This window comes from Bombina bombina, chromosome 1 (genome assembly GCF_027579735.1).
Source record: "Bombina bombina isolate aBomBom1 chromosome 1, aBomBom1.pri, whole genome shotgun sequence".
Classification (NCBI taxonomy): domain Eukaryota; kingdom Metazoa; phylum Chordata; class Amphibia; order Anura; family Bombinatoridae; genus Bombina; species Bombina bombina.
In genome coordinates, this window is record NC_069499.1 from 1329366063 (window position 1) to 1329386315 (window position 20253).

The window sequence follows — 20253 nt, forward strand, 5'->3', positions numbered from 1 at the left end:
TGCAAATCTGTTCAACAGAGGCCTCATTCTTGAAGGCCCAAGTGGAAGCCACAGCTCTAGTAGAATGAGCTGTAATTCTTTCAGGGGGCTGCTGTCCAGCAGTCTCATAAGCTAAACGAATTATGCTACGAAGCCAAAAAGAAAGAGAGGTAGCGGAAGCTTTTTGACCTCTCCTCTGCCCAGAGTAAATGACAAACATAGAAGATGTTTGTCAGAATTCCTTAGTTGCCTGCAAGTAAAATTTTAGAGCCCGGACTACATCCAGGTTGTGCAGTAGACGTTCCTTCTTTGAAGAAGGATTTGGGCATAAAGAAGGAACAACAATCTCTTGATTGATATTCCTGTTAGTAACTACCTTAGGTAAGAACCCAGGTTTAGTACGCAGGACTACCTTATCCGAATGAAAAATCAAATAAGGAGAATCACAATGTAAGGCTGATAATTCAGAGACTCTTCGAGCCGAGGAAATAGCCAATAAAAATAGAACTTTCCAAGATAACAACTTTATATCAATGGAATGAAGGGGTTCAAACGGAACGCCCTGTAAAACATTAAGAACAAGGTTTAAACTCCATGGTGGAGCAACAGTTTTAAACACAGGCTTAATCCTGGCCAAAGCCTGACAAAAAGCCTGGACGTCAGGAACTTCTGACAGACGTTTGTGTAACAGAATGGACAGAGCTGAGATCTGTCCCTTTAATGAACTAGCAGATAAACCCTTTTCTAAACCTTCTTGTAGAAAAGACAATATCCTAGGAATCCTAACCTTACTCCAAGAGTAACCTTTGGATTCACACCAATGTAGGTATTTACGCCATATCTTATGGTAAATCTTTCTGGTAACAGGTTTCCTAGCCTGTATTAAGGTACTAATAACTGACTCAGAAAACCCACGTCTTGATAAAATCAAGCGTTCAATTTCCAAGCAGTCAGCTTCAGAGAAGTTAGATTTTGATGTTTGAAGGGACCCTGTATCAGAAGGTCCTGTTTCAGAGGTAGAGACCAAGGCGGACAGGATGACATGTCCACCAGGTCTGCATACCAAGTCCTGCGTGGCCACGCAGGTGCTATTAGAATCACTGATGCTCTCTCTTGTTTGATTCTGGCTATCAATCGAGGAAGCAACGGGAAGGGTGGAAACACGTAAGCCATCCTGAAGTCCCAAGGTGCTGTCAGAGCATCTATCAGGACTGCTCCTGGATCCCTGGATCTGGACCCGTAACGAGGAAGCTTGGCGTTCTGTCGAGACGCCATGAGATCTATCTCTGGTTTGCCCCAACGTCGAAGTATTTGGGCAAAGACCTCCGGATGAAGTTCCCACTCCCCCGGATGAAAAGTCTGACGACTTAAGAAATCCGCCTCCCAGTTCTCCACTCCCGGGATGTGGATTGCTGACAGGTGGCAAGAGTGAGACTCTGCCCAGCAAATTATCTTTGATACTTCCATCATAGCTAGGGAGCTTCTTGTCCCTCCCTGATGGTTGATGTAAGCTACAGTCGTGATGTTGTCCGACTGAAACCTGATGAACCCCCGAGTTGTCAACTGGGGCCAAGCCAGGAGGGCATTGAGAACTGCTCTCAATTCCAGAATGTTTATTGGCAGGAGACTCTCCTCCTGACTCCATAGTCCCTGAGCCTTCAGGGAATTCCAGACGGCACCCCAACCTAGAAGGCTGGCGTCTGTTGTTACAATTGTCCAGTCTGGTCTGCTGAATGGCATCCCCCTGGACAGGTGTGGCCGAGAAAGCCACCATAGAAGAGAATTTCTGGTCTCTTGATCCAGATTCAGAGAAGGGGATAAATCTGAGTAATCCCCATTCCACTGACCTAGCATGCACAGTTGCAGTGGTCTGAGGTGTAAGCGTCGCCCCTCCCCCACACACACAGCAGTGAGGGAGAACAGAAACTGACAGAAAAAAACAGATTTAAGCAACTGCCAAGTGGAAAAATAGTGCCCAAACATTTATTCACTCAGTACCTCAGTAAATGAAAACGATTTTACATTCCAGCAAAAACGTTAAACATAATCTCTAGTTATTAAACAGCTTTATGTCTTTCTTACAGTGTAATTCTAGTGAAGTACCATTCTCCCAGAATACTGAAGTGTAAAGTATACATACATGACATTATATCGGTATGGCAGGATTTTCTCATCAATTCCATTGTCAGAAAATAAAAACTGCTACATACCTCTATGCAGATTCATCTGCCCGCTGTCCCCTGATCTGAAGTTTACCTCACTCCTCAGATGGCCGAGAACAGCAATATGATCTTAACTACTCCGGCTAAAATCATAGCAAAACTCTGGTAGATTCTTCCTCAAACTCTGCCAGAGAGGTAATAACACACTCCGGTGCGATTTTAAAATAACAAACTTTTGATTGAAGATATAAAACTAAGTATAATCACCATAGTCCTCTCACACGACCTATCTAGTTGCTGGGTGCAAGAGAATGACTGGGAGTGACGTAGAGGGGAGGAGCTATATGCAGCTCTGCTGGGTGAATCCTCTTGCACTTCCTGTAGGGGAGCAGTTAATATCCCAGAAGTAATGATGACCCGTGGACTGATCACACTTAACAGAAGAAATACAGAGCGCTGAATTGGTGTCATGATCCACCTTAACAATTGGGAACTAACGTCTCACGCTCTTAAAAGAGCTCCACCTTCCTTATTCCAGTGCAAGTATTGCCCAGAGATACCTCAGCCATCAGTCCTAACAGATTGCTTACTTTGTGTCTCGCTCTTACTCCTTACAGCAGGTAATAGCAGCCGTTCATATCTGCAGGACGGAGATCCGCTGACGTCACTACCTGCTCGGCGTCTTCCTTCACTACAGGGCAGCTTACTGAAGATCTCTGCAGCAGTCAACCGGAATGGCTCCATCTTTGGCCTCACTACTCTGCAGCCTTACCTACTCAGCTCCGGACACTGTGAGTACAGTGATAACTACACACGCTGTAACAGGTACTAAACGTTACCTACTTTGTATCGTGGGGAGACACGCTTTACTGGGATTTGTATCCAAGTTGTCAAACCTGCCATAGCATTGCACTCTATTACACTTTATATCTACACTTTGGGGTTTATACCTACGAATCTCCTAATACCTGAATCCTATACTCGTTTGCCTCATATTTCAGTGGATTTATTCCTGGTGTACTCCACGAATAACAGAGGTATATAAGTATCAATAGCAGTTGTACAGTTTGCGAACTGTAAACAATTTAAACTCTTTTGGAATAAACAAGCAATTAAAGGGACATACCATACCAAGTCTAACCCTGCTCCACAGATTCTAGAACTGCATTACAATTGGCGCCATTCACCATTAATAAATATGCTTTCAATCCCTGCATAATGCATTACCACCACCAGTGTTCTCACCTATGCACTCTGCCCTTGGGACACATCAATTATTTCCCCATAAGCAATCTAGTGCTACCAATAGCATTACACTATTTCCGGTGTAGGGACTGGTGCTGAATCTGATAGTGTGTGTGATATGTAGTGGACCACAGTGTCTAATTTTTATTTTGGTAGTAGAAAGCAAGAACTGTTCTACAGTGAGAATCACTATTGTCAAATTTAGGGAGCAATTATAAATTATCCCAGGAGCACTGTGTTGGGAAGAGAAATACAGCACGAGTGGGATATCACTCAGTGTTCAATCAAATGTTCAGACATGAAAACAAAATCTGCAATGTGTTGGTGGCTATGGCTAATGTAATTTATGACATAAGTTCAATAAGTGATAATCAATAATTATATGAGTCTTTTTTCAATACAATTTTTGTTTGAAGTATGTAGGGATTATTGTAGGTCAATTTTATATAAATATATATATATATATATATATATATATATATATATATATATATATATATATATATATATATATATATATATATATATATATAAAAATCATGGGCAGTAATCGTGATGGTATACTCATAAAATAGAATAAAGGAGATCAATCACCCCTTCAACAGACCAAGTGGTCTGATGAAGGGATGGATTGATCCCCGAAACGTTACCTGTTTGATGTGCCATTAAAGCACTTATTTTGCACAAATCCAGAAAGTGCATGCCTTTGTTCTATTTATATATATATATATATATATATATACATACACACACAGTATACAGTATATATATATATATATATATATATATATATATATATATATATATATATATATATATATATATATATATATATATATATATATATATATATATATATATATAATCTGAGCAGTAATAAGCACTCACTGGATTTAAGCACAGCAAACTATTTATTAGGCAGTGACGTTTCGGGGCATTCACCCCTTCTTCAGACAACTATATATATATATATATATATATATATATATATATATATATATATATATATGGAATTAGAAAGAAAGCAGCAACCCAGCTGTACCCTTAACTAGCACACGCTCATTAAGCAAATATATAAACTGTGAGGCCAAGTCCAAAAAGACAGTAGCAGAGACTGAAAATACAATTAATCATCATCCTTTAACATAAAAAGAAAACAAAATTAAAAAAAATTATGATCCATTGTCCTCAATGTTGAGGAAGGCATACACCACTAATTTAATTTTGTTTGAGTTCTGTGCCTCACAGTTTATATATTTGCTTAATGAGCGTGTGCTGGTTAAGAGTACAGCTGGGTTGCTGCTTTCTTTCCAATTTAAATTTGTCTTACCCCCGTGCACCGGATGAAATTGACATTTTGGTTTCATCTGTGCTCAGCAATTAATTAGATCCTGTCGAAGCTGGCATAACTTTATCTCATATATATATATTTCTCCAGTCACGGACAGGTGGTGTATGAAGAATACCGGCTCTCTAAGTTCTCTCTTCTGATTCCTATTTATTTCTCTTAAACTTATTTCTACCTCTCTGTGCTACTGTCTCTGAGGCTGCATATGTCACTCTACTGTTGGCCTTTGTGTCTCATTCTGCTCTCTTTCCTGGTCATGTCTGACTTGCTGAGTATTTACACAAAGTCTATTGTTTGTTGACTTTTGCTATTTCCTATGTTTAGATATGTAACCTAGACCTTATCTAGACCATAACCCATGCTGCCTACTCCGATATTTGATTCCAACTCCATGGCAAGGTTATGCACAAAATGCTCTTGCTTTGACTCCAGTACACGACTAGTCTATACACAAAATGGCCTTCCCTTAACTCTGGTCAATGACTAGCCTATACACAAAATGCGCTTGCTTGACTCCAGTCCACAACTAGGTCATGCACAAAATGCAATTGCCTTGAACTCCAGTCCATGACTAGGTTCTGTACAAAATGCCCTAGCCTTGACTCCAGTCCATGACTAGTCTATACACAGAAAATGCCCTTGCTTTGACTCCAGTCCATAACTATGTTATGCCCAAAATGCTATTAACTTGACTCTTCACCTGATCACGTGTTTTTGCCTGGCAACCCAGCTGGTGGCGAGATGTCTTCTTTTAAAAGTAATAAAGCCCACTGGGAATTGACACTTTGCACCGTGGAGCAAGTTAGCGATGAGCAGGGGGCACTTTAAAAATGTATTCATGCAGCACATATATAGCTACTTACAACCGCCTATATTTTTGTATGCATGCGTTTTTCTATTAGGGTATTTAGAATTTTGAGAAAAGCTCTCCAACTTAGTTTGCGAGAAAAAAACAGATCTGTAGTGTGAACATCTTTACAGAATTATCCTAGGATTAGATAAACTATTTCATATACGCCCATTTTACGAAAAAGCAACAATTACGCTTTGTCATTTTTAAGTGATTTTTGCACATCCAATGTACTATGTACAATGTAGTATGTACACATCCAATTACTATTTATGCAGTGCATATTTAATACAATTTATTCCTGTGTAATTTACATACAAATTTTTACATTTTTCATAAAATACTATTTTTGGTAAAGAATTTTGTCACAATTTTTGATGAACCTTAATACATTTATTTCATGTCTATTTTTGTGTGAGTGGTTCAATTATTTGTTTTGTAAGATTTTTATGAATTAATCTTTTCCCCCATACGAAAATGCAGTATACGCCCCTTAGCGAGACACCCTTTTCTCAGGTAAAAACAGAATTTATGCTTACCTGATAAATTACTTTCTCTTGTGGTGTATCCAGTCCACGGATTCATCCTTTACTTGTGGGATATTCTCCTTCCTAACAGGAAGTGGCAAAGAGAGCACACAGCAGAGCTGTCCATATAGCTCCCCCTCTAGCTCCACCCCCCAGTAATTCGACCGGAGGTTAGGGAGAAAAAGGAGAAACCATAGGGTGCAGTGGTGACTGTAGTTTAAACAAAAAAATCTACCTGACTTAATAGCCAGGGCGGGCCGTGGACTGGATACACTACAAGAGAAAGTAATTTATCAGGTAAGTATAAATTCTGTTTTCTCTTGTAAGGTGTATTCAGTCCACGGATTCATCCTTTACTTGTGGGATACCAATACCAAAGCTTTAGGACACGGATGAAGGGAGGGAACAAGACAGGTACTTAAACGGAAGGCACCACTGCTTGTAAAACCTTTCTCCCAAAAATAGCCTCCGAAGAAGCAAAAGTATCGAATTTGTAAAATTTGGAAAAAGTATGCAGAGAAGACCAAGTCGCTGCCTTACAAATCTGTTCAACAGAAGCCTCATTTCTAAAAGCCCATGTGGAAGCCACTGCTCTGGTAGAATGAGCAGTAATTGTTTCAGGAGGCTACTGGCCAGCAGTCTCATAGGCCAGATGGATGATGCTTTTCAGCCAAAAGGAAAGAGAGGTAGCAGTCGCCTTCTGACCTCTCCTCTTACCAGAATAGATGACAAACAATGCAGTTGTTTGTCTGAAATCCTTAGTTGCTTGTAAATAGAACTTTAAAGCACGAACCACATCAAGATTGTGTAACAGACGTTCCTTCTTCGAAGAAGGATTAGAACACAGAGAAGGAACAACAATTTCCTGATTAATATTCTTATTAGACACAACCTTAGGAAGAAAACCGGGTTTGGTACGCAAAACTACCTTATCTGCGTGGAACACCAAATAAGGTGAGTCACCCTGCAAAGCAGATAACTCTGAAACTCTTCGAGCAGAAGAGATAGCTACTAAAAATAAAACTTTCCGAGATAAAAGTTTAATATCTATGGAATGTAAAGGTTCAAACGGAACCCCTTGCAGAACTGAAAGAACTAAATTCAGACTCCATGGCGGAGCCACAGGTCTATAAACAGGCTTGATTCTGACTAAAGCCTGACAAAACGCTTGAACGTCTGGTACCTCTGCCAGACGTCTGTGTAAAAAAATAGACAAAGCAGATATCTGTCCTTTTAAGGAACTAGCTGATAATCCTTTCTCCAATCCTTCTTGGAGAAAGGACAATATCCTGGGAATCCTAATCTTACTCCATGAGTAACCCTTGGATTCGCACCAACAAAGATATTTTCGCCAAATCTTATGGTAGATTTTCCTGGTGACAGGCGTTCTAGCCTGAATCAGGGTATCGATAACCGACTCAGAGAAACCACGCTTAGATAGAATTAGGCGTTCAATCTCCAAGCAGTCAGACGCAGAGAAATTAGATTTGGATGTTTGAAAGGACCTTGAAGTAGAAGGTCCTGCCTCATTGGCAGAGACCATGGTGGAACGGATGACATGTCCACTAGGTCTGCATACCGAGTCCTGCGTGGCCACGCAGGCGCTATTAGAAGCACCAACGCTTTCTCCTGCTTGATTCTGGCAACCAGACGAGGAAGGAGAGGAAACGGTGGAAACACATAGGCCAGATTGAAGGACCAAGGCGCTGCTAGAGCGTCTATCAACACCGCCTGGGGATCACGGGACCTGGACCCGTAAAGAGGAAGTTTAGCATTCTGACGGGACGCCATCAGATCCAATTCTGGAGTGCCCCATAGCTGAGCAAATACCTCCGGGTGGAGTTCCCACTCCCCCGGATGAAAAGTCTGACGACTTAGAAAATCCGCTTCCCAGTTGTCTACTCCTGGGATGTGAATTGCTGAGAGGTGGCAAGAGTGATCCTCCGCCCACCTGATTATTTTGGTTACTTCCATCATTGCTAGGGGACTCCTTGTTCCCCCTTGATGGTTGATGTAAGCTACAGTCGTGATGTTGTCCGACTGAAATCTGATGAATTTGGCCACAGCTAGCTGAGGCCATGCCTGAAGAGCGTTGAATATCGCCCTCAGTTCCAAAATGTTTATCGGGAGAAGAGCTTCTTCCCGAGACCATAAGCCCTGAGCTTTCAGGGAGTCCCAGACAGCACCCCAGCCCAACAGACTGGCGTCGGTCGTTACGATAATCCACTCTGGTCTGCGGAAACACATTCCCTGAGACAGGTGATCCTGAGACAACCACCAGAGAAGAGAATCTCTGGTCCCCTGGTCCAACTGTATTTGAGGAGACAAATCTGCATAATCCCCATTCCACTGTTTGAGCATGCATAGTTGCAGTGGTCTGAGGTGTATCCGTGCAAAAGGGACTATGTCCATTGCCGCTACCATTAGTCCGATTGTCTCCATGCACTGAGCTACAGACGTCCGAGGAATGGAATGAAGAACTCGGCAAGTAGTTAAGAGTTTTAACTTTCTGACCTCCGTCAGAAATATTTCCATTTCTACCGAGTCTATTAGTGTTCTTAGGAAGGGAACTCTTGTGAGGGAGGAGAGAGAACTCTTTTTGATGTTCACTTTTGCTTGTAGAACAAAAACTACAAATCTAACACCACATTCACTTTACCCTTCCGAGAGAGACCCTATTGCTTAGAGCCGGCAAAGAGAATGACTGGGGGGTGGAGCTAGAGGGGGAGCTATATGGACAGCTCTGCTGTGTGCTCTCTTTGCCACTTCCTGTTAGGAAGGAGAATATCCCACAAGTAAAGGATGAATCCGTGGACTGGATACACCTTACAAGAGAAAAACATAATTTATGCTTACCTGATAAATTCCTTTCTTCTGTAGTGTGATCAGTCCACGGGTCATCATTACTTCTGGGATATTACTCCTCCCCAACAGGAAGTGCAAGAGGATTCACCCAGCAGAGCTGCATATAGCTCCTCCCCTCTACGTCACTCCCAGTCATTCGACCAAGGACCAACGAGAAAGGAAAAGCCAAGGGTGAAGTGGTGACTGGAGTATAAATTAAAAAATATTTACCTGCCTTAAAAACAGGGCGGGCCGTGGACTGATCACACTACAGAAGAAAGGAATTTATCAGGTAAGCATAAATTATGTTTTCTTCTGTTAAGTGTGATCAGTCCACGGGTCATCATTACTTCTGGGATACCAATACCAAAGCAAAAGTACACGGATGACGGGAGGGATAGGCAGGCTCTTTATACAGAAGGAACCACTGCCTGAAGAACCTTTCTCCCAAAAATAGCCTCCGATGAAGCAAAAGTGTCAAATTTGTAAAATTTGGAAAAAGTATGAAGCGAAGACCAAGTTGCAGCCTTGCAAATCTGTTCAACAGAGGCCTCATTCTTGAAGGCCCAAGTGGAAGCCACAGCTCTAGTAGAATGAGCTGTAATTCTTTCAGGAGGCTGCTGTCCAGCAGTCTCATAAGCTAAACGAATTATGCTACGAAGCCAAAAAGAAAGAGAGGTAGCGGAAGCTTTTTGACCTCTCCTCTGCCCAGAGTAAATGACAAACAGAGAAGACGTTTGTCGAAATTCCTTAGTTGCCTGTAAGTAAAATTTTAGAGCACGTCCAGGTTGTGCAGTAGACGTTCCTTCTTTGAAGAAGGATTTGGGCATAAAGAAGGAACAACAATCTCTTGATTGATATTCCTGTTAGTAACTACCTTAGGTAAGAACCCAGGTTTAGTACGCAGGACTACCTTATCCGAATGAAAAATCAAATAAGGAGAAGCACAATGTAAGGCTGATAATTCAGAGACTCTTCGAGCCGAGGAAATAGCCATTAAAAATAGAACTTTCCAAGATAACAACTTTATATCAATGGAATGAAGGGGTTCAAACGGAACGCCCTGTAAAACATTAAGAACAAGGTTTAAACTCCATGGTGGAGCAACAGTTTTAAACACAGGCTTAATCCTGGCCAAAGCCTGACAAAAAGCCTGGACGTCAGGAACTTCTGACAGACGTTTGTGTAACAGAATGGACAGAGCTGAGATCTGTCCCTTTAATGAACTAGCAGATAAACCCTTTTCTAAACCTTCTTGTAGAAAAGACAATATCCTAGGAATCCTAACCTTACTCCAAGAGTAACCTTTGGATTCACACCAATATAGGTATTTACGCCATATCTTATGGTAAATCTTTCTGGTAACAGGTTTCCTAGCCTGTATTAAGGTATCAATAACTGACTCAGAAAACCCACGTCTTGATAAAATCAAGCGTTCAATTTCCAAGCAGTCAGCTTCAGAGAAGTTAGATTTTGATGTTTGAAGGGACCCTGTATCAGAAGGTCCTGTTTCAGAGGTAGAGACCAAGGTGGACAGGATGACATGTCCACCAGGTCTGCATACCAAGTCCTGCGTGGCCACGCAGGTGCTATTAGAATCACTGATGCTCTCTCTTGTTTGATTCTGGCAATCAATCGAGGAAGCAACGGGAAGGGTGGAAACACGTAAGCCATCCTGAAGTCCCAAGGTGCTGTCAGAGCATCTATCAGGACTGCTCCTGGATCCCTGGATCTGGACCCGTAACGAGGAAGCTTGGCGTTCTGTCGAGACGCCATGAGATCTATCTCTGGTTTGCCCCAACGTCGAAGTATTTGGGCAAAGACCTCCGGATGAAGTTCCCACTCCCCCGGATGAAAAGTCTGACGACTTAAGAAATCCGCCTCCCAGTTCTCCACTCCCGGGATGTGGATTGCTGACAGGTGGCAAGAGTGAGACTCTGCCCAGCGAATTATCTTTGATACTTCCATCATAGCTAGGGAGCTTCTTGTCCCTCCCTGATGGTTGATGTAAGCTACAGTCGTGATGTTGTCCGACTGAAACCTGATGAACCCCCGAGTTGTCAACTGGGGCCAAGCCAGGAGGGCATTGAGAACTGCTCTCAATTCCAGAATGTTTATTGGCAGGAGACTCTCCTCCTGACTCCATTGTCCCTGAGCCTTCAGAGAATTCCAGACGGCACCCCAACCTAGAAGGCTGGCGTCTGTTGTTACAATTGTCCAGTCTGGTCTGCTGAATGGCATCCCCCTGGACAGATGTGGCCGAGAAAGCCACCATAGAAGAGAATTTCTGGTCTCTTGATCCAGATTCAGAGAAGGGGATAAGTCTGAGTAATCCCCATTCCACTGACTTAGCATGCACAGTTGCAGTGGTCTGAGGTGTAAGCGTGCAAAGGGTACTATGTCCATTGCCGCTACCATTAAGCCGATTACCTCAATGCATTGAGCCACTGACGGGTGTTGAATGGAATGAAGGGTGCGGCAAGCACTTTGAAGTCTTGTTAGCCTGTCCTCTGTCAGGTAAATCTTCATTTCTACAGAATCTATAAGAGTCCCCAGGAAGGGAACTCTTGTGAGTGGAACGAGTGAACTTTTCTTTTCGTTCACCTTCCATCCATGTGACCTTAGAAATGCCAGCACTAACTCTGTATGAGACTTGGCAGTTTGAAAGCTTGAAGCTTGTATCAGAATGTCGTCTAGGTATGGAGCTACCGAGATTCCCCGCGGTCTTAGTACCGCCAGAAGAGCACCCAGAACCTTTGTGAAGATTCTTGGAGCTGTAGCCAATCCGAATGGAAGAGCCACAAACTGGTAATGCCTGTCTAGGAAGGCAAACCTTAGGTACCGATAATGATCTTTGTGAATCGGTATGTGAAGGTAAGCATCTTTTAAATCTACAGTGGTCATGTACTGACCTTCTTGGATCATAGGTAAAATTGTCCGAATAGTCTCCATCTTGAACGATGGAACTCTTAGGAATTTGTTTAGGATCTTTAAGTCCAGGATTGGTCTGAAAGTTCCCTCTTTTTTGGGAACCACAAACAGATTTGAGTAAAACCCCTGTCCCTGTTCTGATCGTGGAACTGGATGGATTACTCCCATTAACAAGAGCTCTTGTACGCAGCGTAGAAACGCCTCTTTCTTTGTCTGGATTGTTGACAATCTTGACAGATGAAATCTCTCTCTTGGAGGAGAGTATTTGAAGTCCAGAAGGTATCCCTGAGATATTATCTCTAGCGCCCAGGGATCCTGAACATCTCTTGCCCAAGCCTGGGCGAAGAGAGAAAGTCTGCCCCCCACTATATCCGATCCCGGATCGGGGGCCCTCAATTCATGCTGTTTTAGGGGCAGCAGCAGGTTTCCTAGTCTGCTTGCCCTTGTTCCAGGACTGGTTAGGTTTCCAGCCTTGTCTGTAGCGAGCAACAGCTCCTTCCTGTTTTGGTGCAGAGGAAGTTGATGCTGCTCCTGCTTTGAAATTACGAAAGGAACGAAAATTAGACTGTCTAGTCTTGGCTTTGTCCTGAGGCAGGGCATGGCCTTTACCTCCTGTAATGTCAGCGATAATCTCTTTCACCCCGGGCCCGAATAAGGTCTGCCCTTTGAAAGGTATATTAAGCAATTTAGACTTAGAAGTAACATCAGCTGACCAGGATTTTAGCCACAGCGCCCTGCGTGCCTGAATGGCGAATCCTGAATTCTTCGCCGTAAGTTTAGTAAGATGTACTACGGCCTCCGAAATGAATGAATTAGCTAGTTTAAGGACTCTAAGCCTGTCCGTAATGTCGTCCAGAGTAGCTGAACCAATGTTCTCTTCCAGAGACTCAATCCAGAATGCCGCTGCAGCCGTGATCAGCGCAATGCATGCAAGGGGTTGCAATATAAAACCTTGTTGAACAAACATTTTCTTAAGGTAACCCTCTAACTTTTTATCCATTGGATCTGAAAAAGCACAGCTATCCTCCACCGGGATAGTGGTACGCTTAGCTAAGGTAGAAACTGCTCCCTCCACCTTAGGGACCGTTTGCCATAAGTCTCTTGTGGTGGCGTCTATTGGAAACATTTTTCTAAATATCGGAGGGGGTGAGAACGGCACACCGGGTCTATCCCACTCCTTAGTAACAATTTCAGTAAGTCTCTTAGGTATAGGAAAAACCTCAGTACTCGTCGGTACCGCAAAATATTTATCCAACCTACACATTTTCTCTGGTATTGCAACTGTGTTACAATCATTCAGAGCCGCTAACACCTCCCCTAGTAATACACGGAGGTTTTCCAGTTTAAATTTAAAATTTGAAATATCTGAATCCAATCTGTTTGGATCAGAACCGTCACCCACAGAATGAAGTTCTCCGTCCTCATGTTCTGCCACCTGTGACGCAGTGTCTGACATGGCCCTAATATTATCAGCGCACTCTGTTCTCACCCCAGAGTGATCACGCTTACCTCTTAGTTCTGGTAATTTAGCCAAAACCTCAGTCATAACAGTAGCCATATCCTGTAATGTGATTTGTAATGGCCGCCCAGATGTACTCGGCGCTACAATATCACGCACCTCCCTCTGAGCGGGAGATGTAGGTACTGACACGTGAGGCGAGTTAGTCGGCATAACTCTCCCCTCGTTGTTTGGTGAAATTTGTTCAATTTGTACAGATTGATTTTTATTTAAAGTAGCATCAATACAGTTAGTACATAAATTTCTATTGGGCTCCACTTTGGCATTGCAACAAATGACACAGGTATCATCCTCTGAATCAGACATGTTTAACACACTAGCAAATAAACTTGCAACTTGGAAATACAATTCAATTAGAATAATATTAAAACGTACTGTGCCTTTAAGAAGCACAGAAGATCTATGACAGTTGAAAATTAATAAATTGAAACAGTTATAGCCTCAATCCTTGTAAACAACACAACTTTAGCAAAGGTTTAATCCCATTAGCAAAGATAACAAATTCTGAAAGCAGGAAACAAATTACAGAATAAACGTTTTTTATCTCAGTCAAACTATAATTCTCACAGCTCTGCTGAGAGAAATTACCTCCCTCAAAATAAGTTTTGAAGACCCCTGAGCTCTGTAGAGATGAACCGGATCATGCAGGGAATACAATGAGTTGCTGACTGAAATATTTGATGCATAGTAAAAGCGCCAAAAAACGGCCCCTCCCCCTCACACACAGCAGTGAGGGAGAACAGAAACTGTCAGAAAACAGACTAAGCAACTGCCAAGTGGAAAAATAGTGCCCAAACATTTATTCACTCAGTACCTCAGCAAATGAAAACGATTTTACATTCCAGCAAAAACGTTAAACATAATCTCTAGTTATTAAACAGCTTTATGTATTTCTTACAGTGTAATTCTAGTGAAGTACCATTCCCCAGAATACTGAAGTGAAAAGTATACATACATGACATTATATCGGTATGGCAGGATTTTCTCATCAATTCCATTGTCAGAAAATAAAAACTGCTACATACCTCTATGCAGATTCATCTGCCCGCTGTCCCCTGATCTGAAGTTTACCTCTCCTCAGATGGCCGAGAAACAGCAATATGATCTTAACTACTCCGGCTAAAATCATAACAAAAACTCTGGTAGATTCTTCTTCAAACTCTGCCAGAGAGATAATAACACACTCCGGTGCTATTTTAAAATAACAAACTTTTGATTGAAGATATAAAACTAAGTATAATCACCATAGTCCTCTCACACATCCTATCTAGTCGTTGGGTGCAAGAGAATGACTGGGAGTGACGTAGAGGGGAGGAGCTATATGCAGCTCTGCTGGGTGAATCCTCTTGCACTTCCTGTTGGGGAGGAGTAATATCCCAGAAGTAATGATGACCCGTGGACTGATCACACTTAACAGAAGAAAGTGGTTTTAGATTATTCCACCAGGGAGGGAAATAGTACTGGTAAGCATTCTTTAATAATCTCGCCAGCTTAGAGACCTTTAAATCATCTGGCCCTAGGTTTTCCACAAAATGCTATTGCCTTGACTTCAGTCGTCTATGACTATGTTATGCACAAAATGCCATTGTCTTAACTTCACTATGGGACTAGGATTGTAATTCTCTCATCATTGAAATAGCTTTCTGATTTCAACAAGTGAATGTGTTTCTAGCCCTAAATTGAGTAAATTCTAGCTAGCGCCATTGAAGGACTAAATAAAGTTAAGCTAAGACTACTGTGATGGAATCCACATATATAAGGAAAACCTGCTTTATGAGTAGTACATATTGCAAGTACCATGACAATACCTTAATCTTTTTTTTTTACTATGTAAATATAATTTGGATTTACTGTTTAACTTTAACTTCCATTTATATCATTTAAATACCACAAAACTGGGCTGTGTTTTTTTTTTTAAATATGCATTTAAAGTGTATATTAATTAACAATTTGCTTTGTAAATTTAAAGATAATATTTTTCTTTTAAAGGGACACAATACTCATATGCTAAATCACTTGAAACTGATGCAGTATAATTATAAAAAGCTGACAGGAAAATATCACCTGAGCATCTCTATGTAAAAAAGGAAGATATTTTACCTCACAATTTCCTCAGCTCACCAGAGTAAGTTCTGTGTAAAACGTTATACTTCACCTGCTCCCAGCTGCAGGTAAAAAAAATTAAAAAAATGAAGAAATGAACAGCAGCCAATCAGCATCAGCAGTGCTGAGGTCATGAACTCTTACTGTGATCTCATGAGATTTGACTTAACTCTCATGAGATTTCATAGTAAGCTTCCTTTACCTGATTGGTGAAATAAGATGAGAATGCACGATGCTCATCCCTTCAGATGTCCCGGGACAGACATACTAATATGCTGCTTAGAAATCCTTTAAATATAATACAAAATATAAGTGCGCAAAGTGGATGCTAAAGTAAACAATTAAAAAGGGGTTTTAAAATAAACTCAGAATTCTGAATGTTTGACCATGTGCAAAAATTTAAATCTAATATATTCAAATGCAGAGAGGTTTTTTTATAGGTCCTCACACCAAAGGGTTAAAATTAATTCCCATATACTTCGATTAAATTAAATTACTGGTGAATACAAACGTGAAACAAACCACATATGATTAAAATATATATTGTATTTTATAATGCTTAAAAACATGAAATAAACAATTTGAAAATACTCTTTCTAAAATTATGAATCTAACATTTATTTATTTAATACAATTGATAGTGAGTGACCGGCCCTAACTTATAAAACACATCTAAATTAATAACACATCTAAATTAATACCACATAAATTGATAAAAGGACAAATATGATCACAAAATAATAATATTATTATTAATAATAATAATTAGAAATCCTTTACAATGGGAGGTGGCTACTGAGAAACTTTTGAGGTAAAATATCTTTCTTTTTTACATAGAGATGTTCAGGTGATATTTTCTAGTCAGCTTTTTACAGCTATGCTTCATCACTTTCAAGTGTTTAAACATTTGGGTATTATGGCCCTTTAAGTTTAAAGTAGTCATACAAACAAAACAATCACTTGCTATAATAAAGCTACATATTTCACTAAAAATCAAGGGACTGCAAAAGTTCAAGATTCTGCCGTTTTTAGTACAAACCCCACTTTTCCATTTTACAACCTCCGCTTCAGTGAAATACATTTAAATCACCACTTTCAACTCTTGCCATCTTCTTTCTAAGATATAAATTTCATAAAAGTCGCTTATTTTAGTTTTTAAGGGAGTGGAAGTGGAGCCAGATTAGAGATGGTCAAAAAGAAATGTAGGTATTTTAACAACTTCAGTGGAATGCCAGACACTAGGCGTTGACCCTGGAAACCTGCAAATCTTGGCCTTGTTTTGCTGGCTATTAATCCAGTACTGCCTCTGACAATTCCATTATCAACCCATACTTCAATGTATGGCCACAAATATTTCATCTGTCACTAACTTTCCTGCCAAATGGAAGAGATTTTCTACACAAAGAAAAAAACGCACAGGACATTCCACTAATAATTCTCTCCATGTGACCCATCATTACATCCTTGTTAGTCACTGGACAGGAACACTCTAAGCATATTGTTGCAGCAATATACCTACACTGCAAATTATTTTATACTTTTGTCAATGATTCACAATAACCGTTAGTGCTAAAGAATCACAAAGCAACTCCCAGAACTCTGGCCACAATTTCACCACTAGGCATCTCCAAACAAAGCACTATCCTACTGCATACTTTAACCTGCACACATTACAGTTCAGTATCAACCCACAATGAAAACTACTCAAAAGCTTATGTATGGACTAACTAGCTTTTGGGACTATAATGAGGATGTTGCTGAGGAGGAGATTCTAGGTAGCTTGGGATGGAAAGTACAATAAAAGGTAAGCAAAAAATGAAATGAAATATTGAAGAAATAGGGATACAGGTATAAAAGTGCACATTTGAGAGGTCAAAAGGTAATAGTAGACTAACCCTGTTTTACTGCCAAAAGCATGGCATGGATGGACTATATGTTGAATTGTTAAAGGGACACTGAACCCAAATTTTTTCTTTTGTGATTCAGATAGAGCATGCAATTTTAAGCAACTTTCTAATTTACTCCTATTATCAAATGTTCTTCATTCTCTTGGTATCTTTATTTGAAATGTAAGAATTTAAGTTTAGATGACGGGCCATTTTTGTTGAACAACCTGGGTTGTTCTTGCTGATTGGTGGATAAATTCACCCACCAATAAACAAGTGCTTTCCAGGGTTCTGAACCAAAAAATAGCTTAGATGCATTCTTTTTCAAATAAAGAAAGCAAGAGAACGAAGAAAAAATGATAATAGGTGTAAATTAGAAAGTTGCTTAAAATTGCACCTCTGTCTGAACCACGAAAGAAACAAATTGGGTTCAGTGTCCCTTTAAGGCTTTAAAATCAAACTTTGAACAGTAAAAGACATCTCTAAAGGGGGCCACTAAAAAGGCTGAATAAAATCTCTTCATCATTTTCCCCTACAGGAACTTTGACAATGACTACTACAGGGAGAACATATTCATGTCCAGAAAAACATGGATGCTAGTGGAAGAGGGAAAAAAATTGAGGAAATAATCCCAATGTAAAGGCCCAACTAAAGTGGAATGGCAAAGGTATGCTCTATTTGGTCGGGTCAGGTTCCACAGAATTTTGTGTATAATCTTAAAATATCCCTTCCCTGAAGATCATAAAAATGAAGGATGAAGAGATTTCTAGGGATGAAAAGAGCCTTCTACGGAATGAAAGGAAGACAAATTGACAAGGATGTGTCCTGTCACCCAAGTTGCAAAATGAGTTGTGCCCCCAGCAAACTGATATATGAGAAAGTGTAAACTGGTAGCAAGCAAAAAAAAAAAACTTTCAGGATTTAAATAGGGCATGCAATTTTAAACAACTTCCCAATTTACTTTTATCACCAATTTTGCTTTGTTCTCTTGGTATTCTCTTGAAAGCTAAACCTAGGAGGTTCATATGCTAATTTCTAAGACCCTGAAGACTGCCTCATTACAGAGGTAAAATGTGTATTATTACAACTGTGTTTGTTATGCAAAATTAGGGAATGTTTAATAAAGGAATTATCTTTCTTTTAAACAACAAAAATTCTGGTGTAGACTGTCCCTTTAAGCTAGAAGTGAGAAGGAGAAAAAAAAAAAAAGCCAAATTGGACAATGGCATCCTTATGCAGAATGCATGCAAAAAATGATGTTTAAGCAGCTTCATGACTTATTTCCACCGCTCAAGTTTCAAAGGTTATGGCTACTGAAACCCAAAAAGAACTTTAAAGGGATAGAAAGGTCAAAAACAAAATTTACGCTTACCTGATAAATTTCTTTCTTTCCGGACATTCATCTTTCAACGTCATTCCAATTACTAGTGGGATATTCAACTCCTGGCCAGCAGAAGGAGGCAAAGAGCAACACAGCAAAGCTGTTAAGTGTAACTTCCCTCCCATAACCCCCAGTCATTCAACCGAAGTAAAATGGAAAAAATAGAAACACAAGGGTGAACAGGTGCCTGAGGTTTACTCAAAAAAAAAAAATGCCGAATTACAATGAAAAAGAGGACTGGGTCATGGACTCTCCATGTCTTTAAATAAATAAATTTATCAGATAAGCCTCATTTTTGTTTTCTTTCCTATGACATGGAGAGTCTGCAACTTCATTCCAATTACTAGTGGGAACCAATACCCAAGCTAGAGGACACGGAATAAACAGGGAGGGAGGGAAAAAAAGGCAGGAGGACCTAAACAGAAGCTTGAAGAAACTTTCTCCCCAAAAAAGCCTTAGCCGAGGCAAAAGTATCAAATTCATTGAATTTAGAAAAGTAAGCAAAGAGGACCATGTTGCCGCCTTGCAAATCTGTTCCACAGAAGCTTAATTTTTGAAAGCCCAAGAAGAGGAGACAGCGCTAGTAGAATGAGCCGTAATTCTTACAGGAGGCTGCTGACCAGCAGTCTCATAAACCAAACAATCATACTTCTAAACCAGAGGGAAAGGGCAGTAGAAGCGGCCTTCTGACCTTTATGCTTTCCAGAGAAAGCAACAAAAAGGGAAGAAGATTGGCTAAAATCTTCAGTAGCTTGAAGGTAAAACTTTAGTGCACGCTAAAAGATGTTCCTTATGAGAAGACGGATTAGGACAAAAACAAGGAACTACAATTTCGTGATTAAAGATTTGATCCGACACCATGTTAGGGAGAAAATCCAAATTAGTACGAAGGACCGCCTTATCTGCATGAAAGAGCTGAGAGTTCAGAAACTCTGTGAGTGGAAGAAATAGTAAGGAGAAACAAAAGCTTCTAAGATAACTTTATTTCTACAACATGCATTGGCTTAAACCAAGCCTCTTGCAAAACATAAGAACTAGGTTAAGGCTCCAAGGAGGAGCAACAGGTTTAAACACTGGCCTGATTCTGACCAGGGCCTGAACAAAAACTTAAACATCTGGCAACTCTGCCAGACATTTGTGCAAAAGGATAGACAGAGCAGAAATCTGACTGACAAACCTTTCTCCAGGCCATCCCGAAGAAAGGATAAAATTGTTGGAAATCTCAATAGACTCCAAGAAAAATCTTTAACTTCCATACTTTATGGGAAATCTTACGAGTAACAGGTTTAGAGCCTGAAGCATAGTATCAATGACTGCCTTCGAAAAACCTTGTCTAGACAGGACTAGGCGTTCAATCTCCAAGCAGTTAGCTTTAGAGAATCTAGATTTGGATGGAGGAATGGATCTTGAATGAGAAGGTCCTTCCTCAGAGGCAACTTCCAAGGAAGAAGAGATGACATCTTCACCAGATCTGCAAC

General features: G+C 40.6%; 1 protein-coding gene across 1 annotated transcript in view; it reads right to left on the reverse strand.

Annotated features, from left to right (window-relative positions):
* Window positions 1-20253, reverse strand: part of LOC128664603 (rho guanine nucleotide exchange factor 40) — a 339695-nt gene that overhangs the window by 139079 nt on the left and 180363 nt on the right. The gene's annotated exons all lie outside the window — the stretch shown is intronic.